The sequence below is a fragment of the Patagioenas fasciata genome, chromosome 1, assembly GCF_037038585.1.
Source record: "Patagioenas fasciata isolate bPatFas1 chromosome 1, bPatFas1.hap1, whole genome shotgun sequence".
NCBI classification, from domain to species: domain Eukaryota; kingdom Metazoa; phylum Chordata; class Aves; order Columbiformes; family Columbidae; genus Patagioenas; species Patagioenas fasciata.
This window is the reverse complement of record NC_092520.1, coordinates 40908400-40926546: the sequence shown is the minus strand read 5'-3', so window position 1 is coordinate 40926546 and position 18147 is coordinate 40908400. Positions and strand designations below refer to the sequence as shown.

The 18147-nt window shown below is 34.9% G+C and overlaps 1 protein-coding gene and 1 long non-coding RNA gene across 6 annotated transcripts in view; one reads left to right on the top strand and one right to left on the bottom strand.

Annotated features, from left to right (window-relative positions):
* The window catches only part of PCDH9 (protocadherin 9), a 678879-nt gene that overhangs the window by 465566 nt on the left and 195166 nt on the right, over positions 1 to 18147 (top strand). The window lies entirely within an intron of this gene.
* LOC139827536 (uncharacterized) lies at positions 875 to 6441 on the bottom strand. The gene is made up of 3 exons (XR_011738220.1): positions 6268 to 6441; positions 4573 to 4650; positions 875 to 3192 (listed from the first exon to the last, which is right to left on the bottom strand). It is a non-coding gene; the product is annotated as an uncharacterized lncRNA (long non-coding RNA).

The window sequence follows — 18147 nt, the reverse complement described above, 5'->3', positions numbered from 1 at the left end:
AACATCTGCACATCATTTTAATGGAATAAATCTTTGTGAAGGCCAAAATATTATATGGTGAATACTTCATTTTAAATAATTGCTTTTTTATGGACTAAATTGGTTTTATATATAAATAAAAACATTAGAATCAGGATCAAAGTTTTTTCCGGAGGCTTTATACTAATCAAGAAAATTAGGCAAATACTGAAGCCAGAATTATTTGGACAGTCAAGGAAACAGGAAGGAAAATATACTTTTTAGAACATAGATCTAATAGTAGGTTGGTAGATGTGATTTTTTTTAAGCAAATGCTTAAGTTTAATAGACAAAGTAAACACCATATTGTGCTTGGTGCCTTGGTAAGAGCTTTATTCCTGTAGCATATCAAAAAATGTATTTTGGTTACCTGGTGGATACAAAACTTGCTAGGAAGTGCATTGTAGTACATCTTTAGATCGAAGTTGTTAGTTCACTTTAATAAAATGTATTCTACCTCCTTCCAAAGTTATTTTAAAATATTGCATTTATGCTTATCCCTCACACATTTTCTTTAAGTTCCCTACTTCAGCTTTCCTTGTTTTTTGAAAGAGATTACATATTCTAATATATTAAGAACTTACTATTCTTTTGATTAGGAAGAAAAAGCTACATTAAGGGTATTTGGAGGAAGAATAAACAATTGGAATTAAAGTTTATTCGCTCAAGTATCATCAGTTACATTGTGTGATTGCTGTTATAGTCTTTAGGCAAACTGACTGCGTCTTGAAAACTACTTAAAATATAATATTAATAATAATAAATTTTGGAATTTGATATTATATTGAATAGCATTGTATTTCATGGAAATGCATATTATTTTAAGGAAATAAGGGAAATTTTGAGAAGCTAAGAAGAAAATGTTACTTGAACAGAGTTTTCATCTGTTATTCTCAATCTTTGAAAAGAGGGCGTAAGTTTCACTATTCAAATAACAGTGCGATCAAAATATGGACATTTACTTAATAAGTTTTATAAGTTTGTACTTTCTTAAGAAATAAACTCATAAGAAATACATATTTCAATGGAATTCCTGCTTTATGGTTGGAGGAAATACTCTTGAAAGTTTATGTTTTATTTCATTTGGATTGATTCCTTTAAAATTCTTGATTTCTGATCAGAAAACTATCAGACTTTTCTTGTGTAATTGATGCTTGGTAAACCATTTACTGCTTATGCTTCCATCATCTTCTGATTGCTTTTATTCTCAGGATTTTTACATTGTTTTGGTAGGGATCTCCACCAGTATCACCCATCCCAAAATGATAACTTTCTGAAGTTTGTGTCACACATTGTGTTTTCAGATCATTCCTCCTACTGTCTTCTCTCTAAAATAATGTAATTGTTAATGTAATTACAACACAAACGCACTTTGATTAAGTCACTTAGTTTTAAGTATTTTGTAAGTAATACATCAGTGTATTCAAATAGTAATTTAGATCTTTCTGTTCTTAAAGTATGGCAAAAAGGCAAAGGATCTATGCATAATTGGTAAAATAAATCCTAATCAGCTCTGATCTAATCCCATCTTTTACTTTCTGTCCAGTTCCTGTCTTGGGGCGCCAATAGATATTAAATGCCTACTTTATTTAAGAAATTTAGTAATGTGCACTGCAGTTAATTTATTTGGGAACAATTACTAACAGGGACTTAGAAGAGAACATTACTGCTCCTGTCCTCTTGCTGGGGGCACACAAAAGTAGTGTGAGTGACAGCATGCTTAGTGGTGGTGAGAGGTTTCAGTCTGTGCTCAGAAATGTCCCCCCTCAAAACCAGAGGGTGCAGAACAGGGATAGAGAAACACAACTGCCAAGTAACTCACCCTGTCAATGTGTATGTAATGGAAATGTCTTCTGAGAGCTGCCTCAGTGAAGGTGATTTTAGAGTAATAAGCAAAGTATAATAAAGTTTTATTAATTGTAAGTGCTTTTGTTGGCACTGGTTTTGTTTTGATGAAAGACTTGTACTTTTGCAATTAAATGTTTTATATAGCTGTTCTGTATAGCTGGAATAATCTTATTTGTCTTTTCTGTTTTCTTTAAGATGTCTAGAAATCGAGTGTTTGACCAGCCAGAGATTTGATGCCTCTGAGAGTATGGAAACCTAGGTAGTCTGTTCGAACAACATGTAAATTTATTTTGCTTTTAATATTATAATTGACATTGGAACTTTTACATTAGATAGTAAGAATTGCATTTCTATGGCCTTCAGGTGTTTTCTGTACCATTGTCTTATTGACAGAGTTCTCTGTAATCCCTAACACAAAATTAAAATCGACCTGTAAACTGAAACAAGTGTTAAGCACTGGATTCACCCCTCACTAACAACATTTTTTTCTCCCCTATCTTTGTTAAAACACAAATAATCCTTCCTAAGTACTTTACTGAAATTATGAAATTCTTCAACATTAGACTGTTATGATAGGTTAATTTATAACTTGGTATCTCTGTAGATAACCCCTACACTAGTATTTAACTCTGTGAGAGAGAAACAGAGACCTGTTTATTTTCAGCACTGAAATAGGCTTCTGATTCTATAGCAGCTGCAATAGGTAAAATTCATAAAGTACAACAGTATCATCTTTGCTGCCAGCCCATTATTTCTGTTAATTACAGCCTGAATTATCTTAGGAACATTCTTCCCACATGAGTACTGTAACACATGATCAAAGTGCCATGAAGTCTTCTCACAGAGAACTCAGGCTGTCTCAAATCTTTCACTTTAGGAGCAACGTTAAACAGTTGCATCATTCCTTTAAATACATATTTTTTTCTATTTATTTAACTTTTTTTCATTTTTGCAACACTATACTGGCAGCAAGGATTCCAGAGCTAGATACAACTTTTCAGTAATGCACTCACTCTTTACACCTGTACTGCCCTGATTTCAGTGCTAGGCCATCTGTGCTCTTTGATTAACCTCTGTATATCCACGTAAACATCCAGGGAAGAAGAAAGAGGAGATCTGATAGTGGACACTGCTCTGCAAGCTCTGAAAAGTAAAGAGACAGACCAAGACTGCGGAAATTTCACAAAGATGAAATTGGGACAGTTATTTCTTCTTCACAAAGGAGTCTCTCAAGAGAATGCAGCATTTTATGTCATCCAGGTTTCATTAATTTGAAGATGGTTGAGCAATTGAGTCCCAGTTAGCCTGCCATGTGGATATGGTGATCTAACATAAAGACCAGACACAGAAGTACAGATTATTTAAAATTCTTTTCTTTCTCTGAGAAATCTGATGTAATAGGATAATATTGGAGATGCAGTTCCTTAATTTTTCTCTTTCTCACATTTAAAATAAACAATTAATTAGAACAAAACCAAAACAAAAAATAACCAACCAAACAAAACTTCCTGCCTCCTGCTTTATTTTATCAGAGTAGAACTGTGCTTTTGGAATTCTAGTAAGTGTTCTCAAAATTAAGTCTTTATTATATTTTTAATATTTATGTAATTTTTCATAACTAATTAAAATGAATAGGGTTTTCTTTCAAAACATACCATATGTTTGTTGGTGGGTGTCATATTGTATTTGTTTACAGGAAAGCATATAAAATTATGGTTGCTTACATTTTACTGAATACTGACTTTTAGATCAACAATTGATTCAAACTTACTGAAATTTCTTACAGGTCCTAGGCAGAACACTATTAGTGAATAACTTATTATTGTTTTTGTTCAGATAATTGACTTATGGAATATTAGTTCATGCAACAAGCAAATAAATAAGTAAACCCAATCTTCTTATATAATCTCTGAGAATTATAATTATTTAATAATACATATAATGATTTTTATGATTTAAAATGATAGAGTAAATTATAAGAAAATGACTGCTTAATGAAATTCAGATGGAAGCTTTTTGTCTCATTGGGATTTTCTCCCTTTCCCTCAGCTATGCCACCTAGTCATTCTAACAATTTCAATTTACAAAAGATGTTGAGAGTAATATGGCAAAATTAATTCAGTAACCAACCTAAAAAACCCTAATTTAATCCAGAGGAAAAGATGTTTTAATATTTATGATTTCTTTGTTCTTCAGTTCAGAAAAAAAAAAAATGACCTTTTAAATCTTATGTAAAATATTTCAAATACTAAGTTTCCTTGTAAATTGTAAAATTCTACCAAATTTTCATTTTGATCTGAGACTTTTCTTCCCTCTCAACCTCTCAATTTCTGATACAAATAGAAGCATGATGATGTGCTGAACAGAGCAAGGATTAAATCTGGCAAGGGCTTTCACTGAGTTGCCTGTAATTTGTATCCAATTATCCCTCAGCCTCAAGTTTTGGATTAAGAAACTTTGTTATGAAAACTATTCCTTTTTTTTTTTTTTTATTTCTCCCCTCCCTATTCGACACTTCTCTGTACTCTTTTAACATTAAAAAAATATTATATATATATTTATATAAAGATACAGGTAGAATTCCTACTCTAAATATCCAGTCATATTTTGATATCTGTGGTTTAAAAGGGAAGTACTGATAATTTCATTAGAGGATAATAGTGTTAACCTAATCACTGAGCTGTGTGCCATGGTGAAAGAATTTACCATGTTTAGTCATCACATCAACACAGGAAAAAGTCTTTCTGTACAGGAAGGAAACCTCAGGACTCCTCTTATTAAACTCTAGAAAGGAATTTAGAGACAAACTGTCAAACTGTAAGCAATTTTGTATTCTCAAGTACAAGAATGCTTTACATTTTTGAATATATAGCATATTTTTTGCAAGACATCAGAATTAAGACTAGGTAAAGCAATAGGCAAACATAATGATGAAAGCAGAGGCAAATGTTTTTGTGCTGTTTGGTTGGGCCTTTATCCTTTTTTTCTTTTAAGATGTTGTGTTTTATATTATTGTGTCTGGTTGCACTGGATTGAGCAAGTAATAAAAGTAAGTTGCATCCTCTGCTTGCTAGCCTTATTTTTTCCAATGTTTCAAAAAGTAATTAAACTTCAGGGTCCTTTGTTCTGTCTTTCTTCTAGTACAACTTAGAAAAAAAAAAGAACATTACGACAAAAACATCCTTAGAAAGTCTGATTAAAAAATTTCAACAAGATTCACCTCCTCTTTGTCATCAGTCACTAAAATGCATTTTTTGGCAAAGCATTCCTGTCAAGGTGGTCCACAATACATTCCTTCCACCATAAAAAAAAAAAAGTCATGCTTCTTTGGAAAACTTTTCTAGAAGATCAGACACATAGTTTCGCATAACTTTGAAATACACTTCATTACAACAGTTTATAGCCCCAAATGAGTCAGAGGATATGGCAAACAATAGTAATAATGTGGGCCAGTTTGTTATGAAATCCAGAAAAAAAATAATGTTGAAAACAGTGTTTCAACCTTATACAGAGAACATTGGCAGCTCCAGAGGGCAGTGGCTTGTTAAAACATCTTTTCCTTTGCTTTTGGTTAAATTGGATAAAGAAAACTCAGGTAGTTCTGTATGGTGTATTGAGAGTGAAGGAATATTGTACTGTATTCTGAGTAACTATTAATACATAGTCTTATATGATTATAGACAGCTTCACTTTCTAAAATGACCATTTAATGATACGTTAGCTTAGGTAGCTTAAGAAAGCAATGTAAAGGAAATTACTTCTATGTGTTGATGTCACGGAGGCACCCCGAGGTTAATTTAAGAGACAACAGGGTCCAAAACAACTTTTATTAAACCGGTGAGAAACAGGGTTTTAGCACTCCAAAATTGACTTAAATATAGGTTCGGGTATCAGTTGAGGAAAATTATTAAGGGACAGCAACTAATACAACAGGTGGTCCACAGAGTGCATGCACGTGGCTTCACCCAAAACAATGCCGGAACCACCCCCGAGTCCCAGAGGAGTACACACTTGCCTCAACACGGTGCGGGATTATTCTTAAAGAGATAAAGGTAAAGCGTACGCTCACGATTCCGCGAGGGTTAATTTACTTACACGTGCGAATGTGCACGGAATACTACACGTGCTTATGTGGAAGCACGGGAGGAAAATACACTCGCGATTGTGCGAGGATAAATTTATAATACACTCGCAGTTGTGCGAGGAAATAAAGTTCCACTCGCGATTGTGCGAGGAAATAATTTAAAGTACGCGTGCAAATGTGCACGGAATAAAGTTACACTCGCGATTGTGCGAGGAAATAAATTTTATACGTGCTTGTATTAAGCACGGGAAGTTACACGTGCATATGTGCACGGAAAGGATAAATATACTCGCAATCCTGCGAGGGGTTTTACTCACACCCGTGGCGGCAAGGCAAGCGGGGTCTCCATCCCGGGGGGTCTCGGCAGCAGTATCGTCAACTCGTGCTCCGAGAGACTGGCGACAATGGGCCCAGTCTCGACGAGAGTCCCGTTTTTATACTGGCTGATCAGACCTGACTGTAGGCATTCTAGAAGCTTCTCTGCACCCCCACACCGTGTGTGGGGCGCCCCTGAAGCCTCCAAACATCCCCCACACTGGTCACAGGTGCCCAGCGACTCACTGGCGCCTCGGCAATCCCGTCTCCTAATGGCCCTGGCCAGGGTGCTCGGGGCCAAACAAAAGAAGCTGTTAGCCTCAAGTAGCAGAGAGAGGGAGATGTGCCTACTCCCTCCATACTGAAGGGAGGGGGGAGAGAGGGGGGTTTGCATTCTGCCACAGTTGATAAATTCATTGCTGAAGAGTATTCAACAGCTTTGGTTGTTTTTTTTGTCTGTATTCTCTGTCATCTTTGTGAAATTTTATTGGAGCAGCTGTTCTATATTGATCTGAAAGACTCATTACTTTTTTCTTCTATAAATTAAACTATTTTGTGTTCTAATTTTTTCTCATTTGATGGTACATTGTACTGAATGAATATATACAGAGATTTACTGTTGTGTAAGAAATAAACATTCTCTGCATAGCTACGGATAGATAGATAAACAGACAGACAGACATGAAACAGTGGAATCTTATCAGAGATTTGCATTTACTTCAGGACAATCTAGATTTTTGTTACTGCAAAGATGGTGAGAATGCATAGCAACAATAAGGCTATCAAATAAGCAATTTCCTAATAACATTTATTGACAATTATTTTTATGTTGCCTTTATATTAGTTACTTACTGCCTAATTACAGAAAAATAAATCTGGACCAATGTTTGGTCTGAAAACTTACATCTAGCATTTTTGAACAAAAATAGAAGAGGTATTTACTTACATTGATAATTATTTAGGCCGTTATTATAAAAATCGGTAGATATAAGAGAATGTTGCAGAAAGTTATTTTGGATATAAGAGAATGTTGCAGAAAGTTTTTTTGTGGTTTTTGTGTTTGTGTGTTTGGTTTTTTTTTTGTTTTTTTGGTTTTTTTTGTGTGTGTTTTTTTTTTTTTTTCTGGTTCTGGTTTTTTTTGTTTGTTGGTTGGTTGGTTTGGTTTGATTTCCAACCCCCAGTTTCAGTAATGAAGAGTGTTCTGTATGTAAATTCCCTCCTGATCTGCATGCAAAATGAAATTGTTTTTAATGCCATAACTTGACAGAGAAATGACTGTTCCCTACCTGTTTTATCTCATGTTTGAGCTGAATGCAATTCAAAACACTAAGTAATAAGTAAGACCATCTTCTTTTTTATGAGTTTCATTTGGGTTTTTTGCTTATAATACCAAAATTTCTGTGGGAAGATGCTTGTGGCTGAAACAGCGAAGGGTAGGAGTCTTTATCACTTCTCTCATTGTAAGGAATAGTATGATAGCAACATAGAAAGTTTGGTTTGTTTATTTAGATGAGTAATTTTCAAATGTGGCCTTAAACTCACGTATTAGGGTAATTTTTTGAATGTCTATATGTTCATACAACATTTGGATGTGGAAGCACTTTTGTTACAGGACTAATTTCATTGTAGTGAATGGACTGTTTTCTTCATCCATGTAAAAAATATATCCTCTATTTATTTCAGGATAAAGCACTCAAGGGGTTAACTAAACCTTGTTTCTATGGTGAGAAAAATAATTGGTATTGATTAGTGGTTGGCGCAACATTGCTGGAAGGATTATTAAAGCCCTAAAGTACAATACAAAATGATACTAAAAGCATCACGTACTCCCTAGACTGTCCTATACTAACCATTCCTGTGTTTGAGATGTCCTCCTGACTTTGCTTATGATTCTCAGGAGCTTTGTTATACTTAGTGATTTCAAATTCTGAAGAACATTTAATTAGTTAAATGGGGACTAGGGTGAAGGGGAATTACCTAGATGAAGAGTCTGCTGTCTTTCTCCTCAAACAAAACTTGATAGCAATTTCATTAATAAAGAAATTATTAAAGAATTGTATCTTATAGCCATGTCTTTTATGCAGCTTCACTGTATGTGATAACGAAGTGACAGCAAGGGTCTGGAAAGCACATATTCCTTTCTTTCCTTATGCAGCTATTTGATATTCTCAGTCAATGTATCCTCAGAGTGAGCCAAGAATACAGCAGACTTAGCATAAGTGATATTCCAGCTAATCTACTCATATTTGTCAATTATATTTTAAGAAAATTGCTTGTCAAACAATATAGAAATAGCTCAAGGAAAACTTGCATTAAAATTAGAACAGAAGTTGCATATCATGAGCTTAAATCTCTTTTAATTTATATTGATGCTAATCCATATTTTCTGTATATCAACCTGAATATACTCACCATGACAGATTCTGAGTGTTTCAGGAAAAATAAATGTAGTTCAGTAAAAATGTCAAGCACAGTTAACTGCTCTAGGGCCTTATTTAGACACTAGCAAGTGACTTAGAACAGCATGGTTGGACTCTGCCTTGTGTATGGGTCTCACCCAGGAGATGCTTCTCATACACTGCCAGGTGGTTGCACCAGGTTGAGGAGCAGTGGATGAGGAAACTGGGGGAGTCTGAGCGTGGCAGTACATGGTCCACAGACAGGTCTCAAAGGAGGTTTCCTATGTCTGTAGCTTCTACACTTGGATTACCTTAGTTTAGAACAGGGGTGTCAAACCCATTTTCACTGAGGGCCACATCAGCTTCGCAGTTGCCTTCAAAGGGCAGAATGTAATTTCAGGATTCAGCCAGCAAGTCTTGTGTTTGCCACTCCGTCTACTTGCATTGTACTCCTTTATCACTGACACTGTCTCATAACACAAAGACATACTGTTTTTTCTCCTTGAAACACAAACATGTATTCACTTTCCCATCTCTCATTAAACTGCCTGCCTTCTGCATCAATCTTTCTCTTACGGGACATCGCGGGCTTCAAATTGTTCCACCAAAGATGGTATGGTGCATCACCTAAGTAAAAGACCAAGATGTCCTTCAAGACCAGGTTAAATAATAGTCACGCCCTCTCACACACACTCACCTTTCCTTCAAACCCCCTTCCCCATAAACAACGGTCACTCATTCTCCATCAATTCTCCCTCTCCATCTATCTCAGTAACATTATCCTTAATGCTGTTCCCTGGCATGAAGATTCTCCTCATTCTTCCATGGTGAAATAAGGAGAATGTTCATTTGGGGGTGGACATGCCTACTGATATTCTCCTTTTATCACCCCCCATGAGAAGCATTCTCCTTATTCCATCATCCCCTTCCACTCCCCAGTAGAAATATTGGCTTTGTTTCACCATTACAAATCCTAGCAGGCACTTTCCTGCTTACCCCACCTGCTTAAGCCATATACCTTAAACGCATATTCCCAACTGGGCAGGCACATTTCATTTGATAAATTAGCCAGATACATGAACTTCAGCAAGTAGCCAGGATGGTAGGACTATGCCTAACTACTGCTCATGCCCCAGAGTCATTAAATGCCGTATTATTAAATGGTATTAACATGTCATTGCACAAGCGCAGCCACCACTGCGCGACCACAGACCTGGCTATATCCATGGAAAACAACGTAGAATTCATGAGTGGGACCCTGGCTGCTGGTTACTAAATATCTTTTTACAGGTACCTTTTTTAAAATAACATGTAATTTCTAAAGTTAATGTATCTAGCTAATTCATTAAAAGTTAAATTAAATGTTTGCCAAGTTGAGAGTAGCCCTTTAAGCGCCCCCTCTCGCATAACTCTAGTCTTGTCTTTCAGTGCCTCAAGACAGTCACTAGTGTCCCCATCAGTCTCACCTGGTACTCTTCTTGAACAGGCTCACGGCTCTCCTGTAGCTAAAGCTGCAGCTCCCACAGTTCTGCTCCTGCAGCGCAAGGTGTGTCACTCACGCTGCGCATGTGACTAGTGCACTGGCAGGAGGTAGGAGCAAGGAGCTTGACACTGACGCTTGGTAGAAACAAAGTGCTAGGCTGGATAAAACAAGGTGGAGGGATGAATTTGACCTGGGGGCCATGTGTTTGACACCTGTGGTTTAGAAAATTTGCAACTGCTGAAAGATAAACTGCAATTTCATTGAAAAACGTGGTAGTATTTTTTTTCATTTCAAATTCACTGGTAGTAAACCATGATAAATCTCCTAGTACTAAAATTGTTCCAACCTCAGAAAGTTATTTCCGGGTCTTAGCATGAATAACTGCTAAAATGGACTCTTCTAGCAGAAGGTGAGCAAGCAAAGAAATGCTGTGGCAAAGCTCCACAATTTTCTTCTGTTATTTCTCCTTCAGTTTTCTAAGTCACCCAGTATGCATGAAGTAGCTGGGATTAGAAAAATCTAATCTAACATCTAGATTTCTGCAAGTAGATCTAAATGTTACAATAGAGCGTGAACTCATGCTATATATGCATTGTATATACATTGTTGCTATGAGTAAAAATAGTATCCTTTTCTCCCTGGTGTAAAACTTAATGTCTATTGTGTAGTATTATTAAATAGTAGTATATTAAATCTTAATTTTGTTTTAAGGAAAAAAAATGAATCTATCATAACAGCATATGTGCTTAACATAAATGAATTCTCATTCAGATCAAAACCTCTGAATGTACTATTTAGGACATAGAGCGTAGAATGAATTTTACTGCATAATGCAGTACATCAGACAACAGCTAAGTAATATAATTCCTTCTTGCCAGGTGTGTTGGGAGACACTTAACCTTATATAGTAACACACTTGTGTACTACCTAGATTAACAAGTCCACCTGCCCTAAATTTTAATGCGCTAAAAATTTGAAATAACCAATCTACAGTAAAAAGATGAGAAAAAAAAAAAAAGAAAAAAGAAGAAAATTGTATTATTCTGAATTAAATCCTTCAAAGTTAGCCATTCATAACAGAGAGGAAATGAAGCATCAACTGTCCATCATGAAATAGAAAGCTTTACAAACACAGAAATCCAGCTGTGTAGGTGATTTTGTGGGACCACCCTTGAGTTTTAAGTAACTATATAAATGTTATACTTATTTGCAAAAATTTCCTCCAAAATAATGTTGTGCTTTCTGATTTGATAACGGAGACGGTGCTTTTCCTGTCCTTTGAAGTTGTTGCTGTTGACTAGTTAATGTTCCTTTTTACAAACGCTCTTACCTGGTGATACACTGCAGTACTTTTCTTGATTAAGATGATGCTATCCTTCAATTTTAGGGTAGAACATGACACAACATATGCTATGATTGCTGGATATTCATAGTCCTTTGAAACTAATGTATGAATAATGCACATAGGAATCTTTTGAAAATATTGTTTTACTTCTATTTTCTCCTGCCCCCCCTCTCATTAACCCTACTACTTCATATTCATTTCTTGCAACTTAATTTTCCAAGTATTCCCAGAGTTCCCTCTATTTTAAAAACAAACTCAAATGTTTTACTTTACAGATGATCTAAACTTCTATTTAATGATGAAAGAAATTTCTGTAAAATGTTGAAAGAACTTAGCAGTAACTTGAACAACAGAGTTGCCCACTTCACGTTGTATGGTGACAAATTGTACTCAGTACTGAGGCTAACTACTTTGAAAATATCTGTTAAAACAAAGACACAGGTAATGAAGCACTAATCAAATGCTTTTGTGGATGACTGTCATTACCTAAGAAGAGACAAGCTGTCAAATCAAGCTAGTCATTGTTCCGAGATACTAAAGAAAGACTCAAGAAAGCGGTTAATCTGATTCTGTTTCAAGTAAAAGGATATATTTTCTACCAATTATTTGATCTGAAAAATACATTAATAGAAATGCGTCAATTCTGGATTCATATCTTGCCATGAAAATATTATTTTAAAATTTCTTGCGAAAGCTGCAGTCTTCAGTCCTGATGCAAGACAGTTCACATAGAACCTTTACTGTTGTCTTTGGTGAAAGAAGAATCCACCATATTGGTGTATTTATAAAACTTCTCATGTGCCCATTCCTTAGGCAATTACAGTTTTCAGACCTCTAGTTACTGCGGTCTATTTGGAGTAACGTGAAGAAGAGTAGTTTATTTTGCATTACAGTAGAGAATTTAACAGTATGCAAACACATGCATATAAATATGCCTGTTCTGGTCAGTATGATGATTAGGATATTATACTGCCTAAACCTGAACTGATAGCAAGGGTATAGGTAGTCTCCTTACAAAAGGATGTAAGTCACTGTCATGTCAGTGTATGTATCCTGTGGGGAACTTCTTTGACCGTTTAAATGTGGGAGGCTTAGGTGTACAAAATAAAAAAGGGAGAAAAAAACTGAAAAAATCTTTTCATCTTCTTTGGGCCAAGAGTTGTCCTACAAGCAGAAAAATCCTAGGCTATGTCCCTTCACTATAGCCAGGAAATGCTACCAAAGGTAAAGGTCTATCCTTTCTTTATGATGATATCTATATAGAACCAGGAAATTAAAATTCCCTGTGGCACCTTGGTAAACAGTAGAAACTGAACACTAAGTCACAGGTCTTTTTATACAATTTTGAGTTTTACTGCCAAACTTGTGGGTTACCTGAGTGTGTTTAAAGACATGTATTTAGCAGAAATGTATAGACAGGGCAGCCATGAGGCACCTGGTTGTGCAGAATCATGTTAAAAGGTTCAAAGAGAAGCTGTTCTTTACTCCATCCTGTGAGCACAATGTTTTTTCTAACTCATCAGCCTTCAGTACCTTCTCTCAGGTTACTGAGTCTTATTGATTTGTGTGAAATAGAGGAACTTATTATGTTTTCTTTTGGAGCTTCTTTAAACTTTCCTTCTTATAAAATGAACCACCCAAATCAAGCTTCTCAACAGTAGTAAAAATACCATCAAGAAATGGCATCTCACTGAACTGTATGTCTTACAGGTGATCAGAGAATTTTGTAAGGTTTAATATTTCATTTAAGTATAGAAAATAAAATAGAAAAATACATATATGTTTCCTTTCTTTATTACTTTTTGTCTTTATCCGTCAGTAATATTTCTTTAGATTCTTATCTTTCTACAACTTTTCTCAACTGTCTTTGATTTTAGTTCTTTGACTCTTACATGTAAGGAGAGAAATGTGTCTTTTCGATGATTGAGTTTGATTATTTAGGACAACATAGCATCCTCGCTAAGGAGTAGAAATGTAAACTTGAAGTCTTGCACCTGTAGTCTTTTATGAACTTACTACTAGCTTCCTCCATGGTCTTGAAGACTAGATGATCCCCAAAGGCCCTTTCCAACTCCAATAATTCTGTGATTTTTTTTTACTCCAGGTTTAGGTTTGTCCTTAACCTTTCTGCTTGGTTTTTTCCAGTACAAAAGTAAATCAGTTTGGTCAGGTGCCTTTTCTTCTTTTGTGGCTGCCTAGAACCTTCTTTCACTAGAACCTTAATGCTACAATAAGAAGAATAATAAACCACAGCAAATACAAAAATAGCTTTATTTTCTAGTTTTTAAGTTTGTGTTAGAAGAAAGAAGATTATGTCTGCTGGAACTCTTGCTCAGGAATAAGTTGGATTGCTGTGTGCTCTTTAGCTTGACTGCTCAAATGAGCGGATCCACAACTGTAATGGGCATATTCTTTATACACATTAAATCTGTCTATGGTGAATTCTCTTTTTTTTTTGTAACTTATGACTTTTGAAAGATGTGAAATGATTTAATCTAATAGGTAGAAAGAAAGATAGGGAAAAATTTTGATAAGCATGAAATCCAATATAAGATGTCATTTTCTAGCAATTTGGTGGCTGCCTTCAAACAATATCATTGAGTAAAGGTTGGGGTTGAAAATAATTAGTTTTGTTGTCTGTGTTTTCAGGGTGAATTGGGACACAACCGGAACAAATTATGTTTCTTGTAAAACTGTATTGAAGCAATTTCTAAAGGAAAATTGTGAAAAAGCAAGAAATTTTGCTATTGGTGCACAAATCTCAGGAGTTTACAGCTGAAAATATTAAAGATTTTTGCATTAGTCTTAATTCTAGGAGATTAAGCCTTTTTGACTAAAAAACAAAACAACAAACTACATACTAATGAGATTTGTATAGGTTTTTGTACTTTTAGGGTTTTTTTTGTTTTGTTTTGTTTTGTTTCCCACTAAGATCTGTGAGCCAGTTCTTAATCACTGTCAGACATCTGTGGAAAAAATGCATAAAAGTCATTATCAGTGCTTTTTATTGTTTCTTTTAAGGGAGAAACTGATGTTGAGTACTCTCTAGCTAGCCTCACAGCGAACATAGTAAAATAAATAAGAACACAGTGATATTGCCAGGACAGGAAAGAGGGAATTTGTATCTTTTAAATAATGAAAACAAAGCTATACAAACACCTGATTTTTATTTATTTATTTATTTTTAAAAAGGGAAAGCATGTTCATCTCTGTTAATTTTCATAATTTCAGAAGCATACACAGGACCTTTTTCACCCTTGTCCTTATTGTTCTGTCTGAAAAAAACACATTTTCATGTTGAAGAGATGAGTCTTAAATTAAAGACAGCCTCCAAATATTGATGGTCTGCCTCCTGCTGCTGCCCACAAAAGGTAGATGTGAGACACCACATGTGGTAGAGAAAATTCTGCATTATGGCTGGGTTGGAGGAGCTACAGTGACAGGGACAGCACCAGGACACTGAGTATTACTATCTCTGTTTTACTGTTTCATGTTTGTCTCTTCTGATGTTTGTCTAGTGCTGAAAGAAGATAGGGACAATTGAAGTGACGTGACCTATCACCTCATATATGCTGTGGCTGTTCTGTCTGTGTGCCATGGACCCAATCACTCCCTGGGTAGCATAACACATAAATTCAATTGATTTTGGTAGAAGTTGAACAGAGGCAAGTAAGGGCAAAATTTGGTCTTTTGGTCGCGGTAATTCTGTGTCTGAAGATTGCAAAGGCAAATAAAGGTCTGTGTGATTCCCTTCCTTCTGAGTAAACTACTGTGTGAAAAAGACTAAAAAACCCCAGAAACTTGCTGCAATGTCATTATCAGTTTGAAGCCCCAGCTTGTGTCACTGAAAAAAGAAGGGGAACATAAGCCAAGTTTTTGAAAATGTCAAGAATTATCTCTGCTTTGTCAGATTTGAGAGTGGCGTCATGGGGCTTAATTAGACATTGTGTAATAGAAAATGCAGGGGTGTTAGTCAGTAGTGAGTGTCTTTCACAGAGATATAAACATTCATGCTGGTACATTATTCGACATCTTTCCAGTGAGCTTGTGAATGACCTAAAATATAAAGAAAGATTATTCTGCTATGAAATGCCAATCTGATATTCAGGTGTAGTTCTTCCCTATTTGTTTCTAAGAGATTTTTTCTAAAATTCCTAAAAGAACCAACTACAATGATAAGGATTTTACAATAAAAAATAATAGATTTCTTCAAGCGACATTTTGTTATGAGAAAATTCAAAAAATCCATTGGGTGACACTGATTTTTTTTTTTTTTTTCCTTTGAAAGGCTTTTAATTTGTAGGACGTTGAAAGTATCATATTCACAGAGTTCAGTTATGCTTTTCTGAAAGTGCACGTGCATGACCCTCATAAAAAACCCTGATACAATTAGATACAAACATTTTGTACTCCCTTGACTTTGGGCATATATTTGCAGAAACTTAGCTCTATGGAAATGTTATCTATGAAAATTACAAGAAATAAAAAAACTTGAAAATCACTAAGTCCAAGATAAGCACTGGTACAATTTTTTTTTTTTTTTTTTTTTTTTTTTTTTTTTTTTTTCCGCTCCCCAGCTTCTTAAAACTTTAAATAATACCAGAAGACTGAATTTTAAATAATTCCAGAGGGGACATGCAGAGCTAATCTTATTGGATTATTTGGCTGTTAATGGAAGGTAATAATGGATGAACCATTGCAAAATGCCACCTAAGATGCACGGTTGTAATAATAATACACTTCTCCTACTGTGATGCTTGAATGGATGCTAAACTGTAATAGAAATTTAGGACAGATTATGATAAGATGCACAAGAAGTTAGCTGTTCATCTTTTTTTGCAATAATCGTAGAGTAATTAATAAAATAAGAAGTTTCCACTCCAGAGCTGCAATTGAATTGATGTAAAATTGCTGTATGAAAGAAGAAGCCTCTTTTACAGTACTTGAAAAATCTATATCCCTTTCAGTTGCATTGCTTTACAGAATGGTTATTTCTTTCATGTATCAGCAATTACTATTTTTCCTCAGAAATTTCAAGTATTCTCTGTTCAGTTTTTGAAATGCTATTTTTGAGATGTTATTTTTGAGATTATGCTGCCCAAACCTGAGATTGCACTTTTTATTTAACAGGTTGCTGGAATATAAACATATTCTATCCTCACTGATACATAGGTTAATGTTGTAAAGATTAAACAGGCACTGAGAAAATCTTCTTGGCCCATATATTTGCTACTATATTTCCCACTTGTTATATGGAAATGTAAATGACAGAGATATAGAAGCTTATAATGGTGGACACCATAGTAGGTCTATGGAGAAATGCATGACGTTATGTCTGATGACATCTTCTTCTGGGTTAAAAAAACAAACAAAACCAAAACAAACTCTTCTGAAAATCTGGAAAACCACAGTTTATACCTGGTTTTATTAACTTTGAGCTAACAATTAATGCAGTCTTGCATTAGTCATGTGAATAGTCTTATTAATATACCACCCTGCCACATTTGCGATCACTGAAATGGAAAGATAATTATTATATATATAAATATGTGTGTATGTATACATTTTGTGTATACTTAGTACACATTTGGGGTATTTTTCCAGCTTCATTGTTGAAAAATTTCAAACTTTTTTCTGCTTTATCAAACAAATGCATCTGGGATCTTCCAAAGAGGTAATGAAGTAGTGGTTTTCTGAATGTTCAGCACTTAGGTCTCCTATAGATACTTTTATCATATGTGTATTAAGATACAGTGTTCAATACTATGCCTGTTCTGCTGAAAGATGAGTGATACATTTATGGATATTTTATTTTCTTAAGTTCGGTGTTGCTGTTAATCCCATTACGTGTTATATTGTGGAAGCCATTCCAAATTTTTAAAGAAAAAAATGCAGGAAGAATGTACTAAAGGTACCTGCTGAAATTATATTTTATTAATATACAATACTGTTACATAATACATATTTTCCTCTCTTTTTTTCCTGATTCTTGTAATACCCATGTTATTACGATATCAAGATGCCTTGCTCTGGTTGAAGAACATCGCAGGTATAAGGCTATAATTAAGTAGTTCCTACTGTTGGAGTAATTTCTTAAGTAATTCTGATGTATCTTTCTGTTTTTCTGTTGCTCCACTTTCCATCTGTGAAATTTCTAAGGTGGAATCAAACTTTGGGGACTTCATTACTGTGACTGATTGAAAACCTAAGTATACAGGCCTCAGCTTGATGAACAGACATATATTGATGAACATATATCTATATATATATAGATATATGTATTTTTTTTCCTGTCTCTTAACTGAAGCCCAAACCTAACACAGTAAATCAAAAGACAATAAATAAATAATTTTTTTAAAACACCAAATGCTTATGTCCTCTAATGTCGAAGCAGAATTGCTTCATCTACCCCTTTGAAATTTACTGGCAAGCTTTATCTTTTGTTGCTGAAGGTAGTATTTAGCTCTTAAAAATGAATAGGAGTAATCCTTCAAGAAAGAAAAAAAAAAAAAAAGCTATCTATACTAGAACAAGAAAGAAAAAAACAAAAGGGTTATCAGAGTCTTCCTGTTCCTAACTGCCAACACATTTTGTGAGTTCTAAAATGCTAAAAATGGAACACAAAGCCAAACAAGGGGAAAAGCAAGACCTGTAG